The 7,365-nt window shown below is 34.8% G+C and overlaps 1 long non-coding RNA gene across 2 annotated transcripts; it reads left to right on the forward strand.

Moving 5' to 3' along the window:
- The first annotated feature begins 479 nt into the window (after positions 1 to 479).
- Positions 480 to 3,187, forward strand: LOC124821354 (uncharacterized). 2 transcript variants are annotated; one of them, XR_015784512.1, is made up of 4 exons: positions 480 to 604; positions 918 to 1,135; positions 1,669 to 1,847; positions 2,733 to 3,187. It is a non-coding gene; the product is annotated as an uncharacterized LOC124821354 (long non-coding RNA). The 2 variants fall into 2 exon arrangements; XR_007027454.2 differs by lacking the exon at positions 480 to 604 and having other exon boundaries at positions 874 to 1,135.
- Positions 3,188 to 7,365: the final 4,178 nt, after the last annotated feature.

Consider the following 7,365-nt stretch of genomic DNA (forward strand, 5'->3'; position numbering starts at 1 on the left):
AAATGCTTTGGAGTGAAATATTTTTAGAACTCTATCTGAACCTTCATAATACCTTTCTTTGTGATTACAATGAATATGTTAGCATTGCTAGCATTGTTGAAGTAGAATAACTACAATTCAAAATTACAACAAAAATATAATAAAATGTTGCAACACATATTAGATGCACATCATGATGAAGTCTGGTTTGTATGGGAAATATTTACGTTCATCATCAAATGATTGAACTGCAATAATTTGGGAGGTGATATTTAATATTGATCTCATAATTATTACATGTTCTCTTCCCTACTATTACTTCCATTTATTTTCTACTAAATTTTGAATTCAATGTTTGTGTTTGATTTAGTCAACATCATACTTCACATTCAAATCCCTGTTATAATTCCAGCATATATCAGAACCCCCTTGTTGATGAAAACACAAATATTGCGTTCTAACACAAAATATGGCTTAAGGCTATGAAATCATGTTCTTAATACATAAAATACTTCCTGTTTGTATTGTTATTGGCCTTCCTGTGTTTTTTCAGATCATTGGTTGGTTGTGGATTCTCTGGTCTGATTCCGAATTCAATAGGATCTCTAACGTATCTGACCTTTCTGTAAGGATTCCATCTTAACAATTCTGCTAATTCCTTTACGAGAAGGTTTGCTTGCATAAAGAAAATATTAAAGTTCATCTTATTCGATTATATCTAAAAATTAGGTTGAACCAAAATAACTTAACTATATTGAACTATACGTAACTGTATTATATTTATACTTAAAAAACTAATCTATTTTTACTAAAAAAAAAGTAATTATTTTATTTTTTAGTTCAATTTAGAAAAACTAAACATATTATATTTTCAGTACATTTGTATTTTGATGTTTCTACGTTTATTCACTCCCTCTCCCGTGATTTCCCATTTCCAGTTTGTCCCAAAGAATAGCTCCAACAAAAACCCTACGCAGGCTCAACCACCTTCTGCTTGCAAACTGACTAGTGGCCGGTTTCTATCGGGAAGCGCCCTGCACAGTGTACCAGCGTGGCATTGAGCGTAGCAACGGGTTTGCTTGGTGCTTGTAATCCCAGAACTGGGGCTAGGATCATTGCTTTGGTTAGTGGTCCCTGCACTGAAGGACCTGGTTTGGTAAATGAATTTATGCTCTTCGCTGTACTGCTTTCAAATGGGGTCGTTGGTGATAATAGATTTTATTACAAATGGGGTCCAAGGAATTTATGTTTTGGCGAGGGATTATGAATTGTGCTAATTTTCATCTTCTTTTGTTTGATTATTGTTTTGAAATATGAATCTATAGGTTCGAGTAGTAGAAATCAAAGTTACAGTTGAAAAAACTGGTGGCCTTGTTGTCCTGTCTGAAGTTTTTTGTTTCAAGGACTCTTTTAATCGTGTTTTTGAGGATAGGGAGCAATCTCTTGGTCTTTGTTTCAAGTGGGTTTTCATTTCATTCTTTTGTTCAGTACTTCAAGTTTAAATTCAATTCACCCCGAGGAAGTTATTTAGTGTGGTTTATTTATATTCTCATCCACATTAATTTTGTATAAACTTATTGCTCCCCTGTCTCACCATTTCAGTATGAATCATAGTTGATGCCGGGAAATTTTTTTTTGGGAGTTTTTGAATTGCTATGCTTTTAGTTTAATCTTTCAAATCCAACACAGGATATTGCTGAGCTAAATAAATCTGAACCACACTTTAAACAAATGGTGGGTCAAAATGAAGAAGAAACGAGATGAGGTGTTTGGTGACGTTAAAGTGAAAGGAGAGATAGTGAGATATCATATCCATTACTGAGGCCTCAGTTCCCTGTGTGTGATTGAAGATTGTGCATGCCACCAAGGTACTTTTCTTCTTCTCATTGTACTTATATTTTTCTTTCTAAGAGATTTTGATTCATCACTTAAGATCTTAAAGCCATTTTTGTGATGCAGGCTGGAACCATAATTTTAAATTATATCTTGTACACTTGTAATCATATATAGTGTCATAATTGAAATTTGGAGATATCTAATTCACATGCATCTACAAAAGCAAGAATGATGAATAAAACATGACATTTTGACCATTTTTTAATCTGGTAGGTGTTGACATAATGCTATGAATGATTAAATAGTCAACCAGAATCTCAATTAGATTGATGATCCCCATAGCATGAGTTTCTATCTAAGAGCCAGTTGAACTTGATATTTTACATTAGTGGAAAGTCAACTCAACCAGACTTCCTATCCTTGCGAACATGACTCGAGAAGTGCATCTCTTCTCTACCATAGCATCTGAGTGTGCATTTAGTACACAAGGAAGAGTGATTAGTCTTTATTATAGTTGCCAAACGCCTAAAATAGTGGAAGCAGTTGTTTGCACAAAAGATTGATTGAAAGGAACACCTTTTTGTATACTTTTTGATGAGGATACAAAAGAATTGATAAATTTGAACAAGGTGAGTTTACATGACAAATTTATATATTTTTTAGTTTATATTTTAAGTTTTAAAAAATGATAGAAATATTTTATTTTATTTTTACAAAGATAACCTCTCAAGATGAAGTGGAACTTTCAACTGCTATTAATTTGGATGATTGAAGATGTTGTAATAACTAGTTGATGATGCTTTAGATTCTCAGTAGCAAGAAGATAGGTATTCTGTACATATTACAGGTGTTACATCTGAGCAATACCATACTGCAAACACTACAATAATTGGTTCTAACTTAAGATTTATTTGTAGGCAAGCGTGTGACCTGCTCACTGTGGAAACCATTACTATCTTGGTTAAAATAGCAAAGGTTTGTGTGTGCAAAGTTTAGCTTCTCAAATGAACTTGATAAGAAGAAAAGGGGAAGGAGAGAAACAAGAGAAGCAGGGTGAAGTTTGTTGTTAATCGACTCTGTTCTAAATTGCATAAAAAAAAAGCATTGACATGGCACATGATGTCAAACATAACAGTAGCATACATGAACAAAAGATATGAATAGCGTGGTCACTCATTTGATTTTCATTAAGAGACAAATAATAAAAATAATGTGAACATGATCAACATCAAATGTGATGTCATCCATAATACTAGCATAAATACTTCGTTGAATTCATGATGGGGACTGTGTTACAGGTCACTCATAATTTGACATGCATTGAACCTCTGGTTATTTTGTTTCTATAACAAGTCTGGTTATTTTGTTTCTATTAACAAGAGTTTGGTACAAAAAGTATGTTTCATATGTAATTTTTAAGTTTTATATTGCTAATATGAGCAACTTTACCAATAAATAGTACTGAATATTAACACAGCGGTACGTATTGGGTTTGAATGGATATAGTTCAATTTTGAATTTGTAAGAGACTATCAAATTATGACAAATATAAATTATAGGTTTGTCTGACAGTGGTACTGACTATCAGCTATGCACTACCGAAACATAAGAAGATTAAGATGAAATTAATACAATTGATAAAACTATAAGTAGTATACAAAAATTATGATAAGAAGAATGAAACCAGGATGGATGCACAGCTGAGTTAAATTCTGATGCGGTTGAAATTTGGTAGCAGGCCTACAACTATTCAGAATCTGAATAATTGTAGTAGAAATCTGCACCAGAAAAAAAAGTAGTTAGCAACTCAAGGAAAAGTAGAAAAGATAGAAGTATTGGTCAAACTTCCTAATATTAGACAATTATTGAAATATATTTAAACAGATTTGAATCAATTAAAGAAAACTAAGAAAACTTCACTTAACTGGAAACAATTAGGAACTAAAATTTTCAGTAATACACTAGTTATTGTTCAACCTACTAGACATCGACGACAGGGATTTTGGGCTTTGCAAACGGTGAAAATGAATTAGGCTAGATGACTGAGTCCTTGACCTGGGAGATGGATACTTTATTAATGATTTTTGGGTACCTTTACTATGCACTTTTTCTGAACGAAAATGACCAAAAGTTTAAGTTAATCTTTATGCCCTTTTTGAAGGGTAAAACCATGGATGGTTAAAAGGTGATGTCATACGATTTAAACTATGAACAAAATCTACATAAAGTCTTTTAGGTGCTTTTATTATAGTTTTGTTTCACAATCATAATTGAAATCTCATCTTCGTAATTTGACCTTTAATATAATTCTTTATAATGTAATGTATACTAATTAGTGAAACGTTAATTCTTATTACAGAAATAACTAACAGCACAAAAGTCATTGCATTAACAAGATGGCCTTTTCGTAGTTATGGCGACATTATATGTCTCGGTTAATTGAGAACCGATACCGAACAACTATACTGCCCCGGTTGCTGCTCAGAACCGAGGCAGTATCTCCAGCCAGAACCAAACATCCTCTGAACCGAACGTTCTAATTCATTTTGTCCTGCCACAAACACACAACCTCTGAAACCGAACGTTCCAAAATCCATTTTGGTAAACTGTATTGTCTCGGTTCCCCCTTAACTAATGTCGAACGGTTATACTGCCTCAGTTGCTGCTCAGAACTGAGGCAGTATCTCCTACCAGAACCAGACATCCTCTGAATCGAATGTTCTAATTCATTTTTTCCTGCCACAAGCACACATCCTCTGAAACCGAGCGTTCCAAAATCCATTTTGGTAACCTCTATTTCCTCGGTTCCCCCTTAACCGATGTCGAACGGGTATGCTGCCTCTGTTATTGCTCAGAACCGAGGCAATTTGAACGTTCCAAATCCATTTGGGTCAACTCTATTGCTTCGGTTCCCTCTTAGCCAACGCCGTAAGCTTTTTATGCTTCGGTTTGCCCACGCACCGAGGCAGTATGTCCTGCCACAGGCACACATCTTCTGAAACCGAACGTTCCAAAATCCATTTTGGTAACCTCTATTGCTTCGGTTCCCTCTTAACTAATGTTGTACGCGTTTTATGCTTTGGTTTACCCACAGACTAAGGTAATAACATGCGTTTAAGTTTAAATTTCGCAAAGAGAGGCACTTTTAGACAGAATGTCTTCGTTTATGTTTTGTGCTGCTGCTCTCTCTCGCCCTTGGGGATCTCTTCGCGCAATGTTTTGTTCTCTTCTTCACTCCTCTGTCGCAGCTTCACAAGAAGGGGGAAGCACCCATCTTCATCTTTTTCTTTTCTTCTGTTTCGTTTTGCCCCACAGTGAGGGAGGCATGATATGGAATAACATGCTTAGAGAGAAACGTTCTAATGACAATTAAGAAATGGAAATTGAAAAGATTTAAAATGGAAGAGATAAGGAAGAGAGAACTTATGAACTTGAGGACACGCCACTTGAAATGATCCAAGATAAGTGCCAAGGTTGGATCGCCACTTGCTTCTCACAAGATAAGACCCAAAAGACGACTTAGAGACAAAATTCTATCTCAAAGAAGATAAACAAATGAATTCAAATCACTCTTATATTCATTCAATCAAAGGTGTGTACAAAAGGGAGACCCCTAGGCCTTTTATATAACATTTAGGATGAACTAAGTGGAGTGTTTTAAGGGATGTGGGACTTGGAAAGCTTCATAAGCTGACCAACAACACCCCAAGTGAATATTAGTCCCACATCTCTTAAATCTTTCATTCCTAAAGGGTTTATAAGCTTCCTAACAAGTCTAACATTCATAAGCTACAAACTATGCATGTTTACTTGCACTACAAGCAACAAAAGGGGAAAGCCTATTTCTTCTTCTTTTCTTTTAATTCCAAGCTATGTGAAGTCCCACATTGCTTGTACTATAAAGAAAAGAAGAGTTTATATGCTTCTCTACAACTAAAAAATAACGAAAGAACAAAAGAGGCAAATACAAGTCAATGAAACATATTCTACTCTTTTTTATCCTTGTTGTCACTTTGAAAACTCTTCATTGTTGCCCTATCTATGATCATATCATCCCCCCAAGTTGGAGAGGATTCGACCTCGAAACTTGAAAAACCTAGAACAAAGAGAGATTAGTGACTTATTTCGTGTATAAACCAAAGGAACTCCTCCTGGATCAAATGTCAACCTACAAAAATCATCAAACATTTTGTGAATGAATTTATGTTGACCAATCAATGTATATATAAAAGAAATATTGAAAGAATGCTGCTTTGAGATTGGATTTATTTTCTTAGTGAAAGCTAAAAATCCTTCTTTAGAAAAACTTGTATTTTTGTCTTAAGTGTAAAAAAGAAAACATTAACTCAAGATGTGATTTGGAAATGGTGTGTGAAGAAGTGGGAATAAAAGATGAGAAAGGTGGGATATTTTCACAAATGTTTTTAGAAAAAGAAGAAATCTTAATAATTGGAGAAAAATGGAAGGATGGAAAAACTCCCCTATCATGGCTTGGATCCATTTGAATGATGGGAGGGGAAGGTGCCTTCAGTAGCACTTTGTCTAAAACTTGTGTCTGCTCCTTTCCTCTCACAAGTTTTTCTTTTTCTTTCTTTGCTCTCTCCTTTCTTTCTTTTCTCTCATATTCTTCTTTTACGCTCTCATTGCTTTCATTCCTCTCATTTTGTTCTTTTACTCTCTCCTATTTTCTATCTTGTAGGTCCTCATTTAAACAATTAAGCATGAACTTCTCTTTTGAATCACTTGATGAGGAATAAGAGTTATAAGTTGGTGAAGGTAAGGAAGAGGTAGACTCATTAGTGATAATGACTTCACCCTCAATGCATGTTGCCTTTTTATTGGGAAGGCAGATCCTATATGACCATGTCCTAAGCATTTAAAACATTTAATGTGACTTGGTCTAGAAGGGGATGTAGGTTGGGAAGAGGAATGGTTAGAAAGAGAATGGGGACAAGATTTGTTATTGGGGTCCTTAGAAACATCCTTGGCTTTATCCTTTGATGATGAAGATTTGTAGAAAACATCTTTTGAAGAGTTTGAAAATTTGTTGTGAAAAGCTTCCTTTTGCTAGAGTTTCTTCTCGACTTTCATGGCCCTATGAACCATTACATCTAAAGTCTCATCATCATGGAGTTTCACAACATCTTGGATGTTTCTATTGAGTCCACTAATAAATCTAACTATTTTTGTATGATAATTATCTTTAGTGTTAGTACGATGTATGAGCACTTCGAGCTCGCGAGCATACTTCTCCATACTTCGTCTACCTTGCTTAAGCCGATGGAACTTAAGCAAGAGTTCCCTAAAGTAGTGAGGAGGTACGAAGCGCTGGATCAAAATGTCCTTGTTCCCATGAGCTCGCGTTTGAGCCCCTGGTGATAAGGTTCATCTTATTTAGCCATTGCATGGCGCATCCCTCTAAAGCTAATTAAGCTAATTTTACACACCAAAAATTATCAACACTATACAAATCAAAAAGTTGTTCTACTTTAGTTATCCAATCTAAAAAAATTGAAGGGTCTTCTTCTCCTTTGAAAGTTGGCAAATTCA

This window comes from Vigna umbellata, chromosome 2 (genome assembly GCF_029865625.1).
Source record: "Vigna umbellata cultivar VRB3 chromosome 2, Vumbellata_1.0, whole genome shotgun sequence".
In the NCBI taxonomy this organism is placed as follows: domain Eukaryota; kingdom Viridiplantae; phylum Streptophyta; class Magnoliopsida; order Fabales; family Fabaceae; genus Vigna; species Vigna umbellata.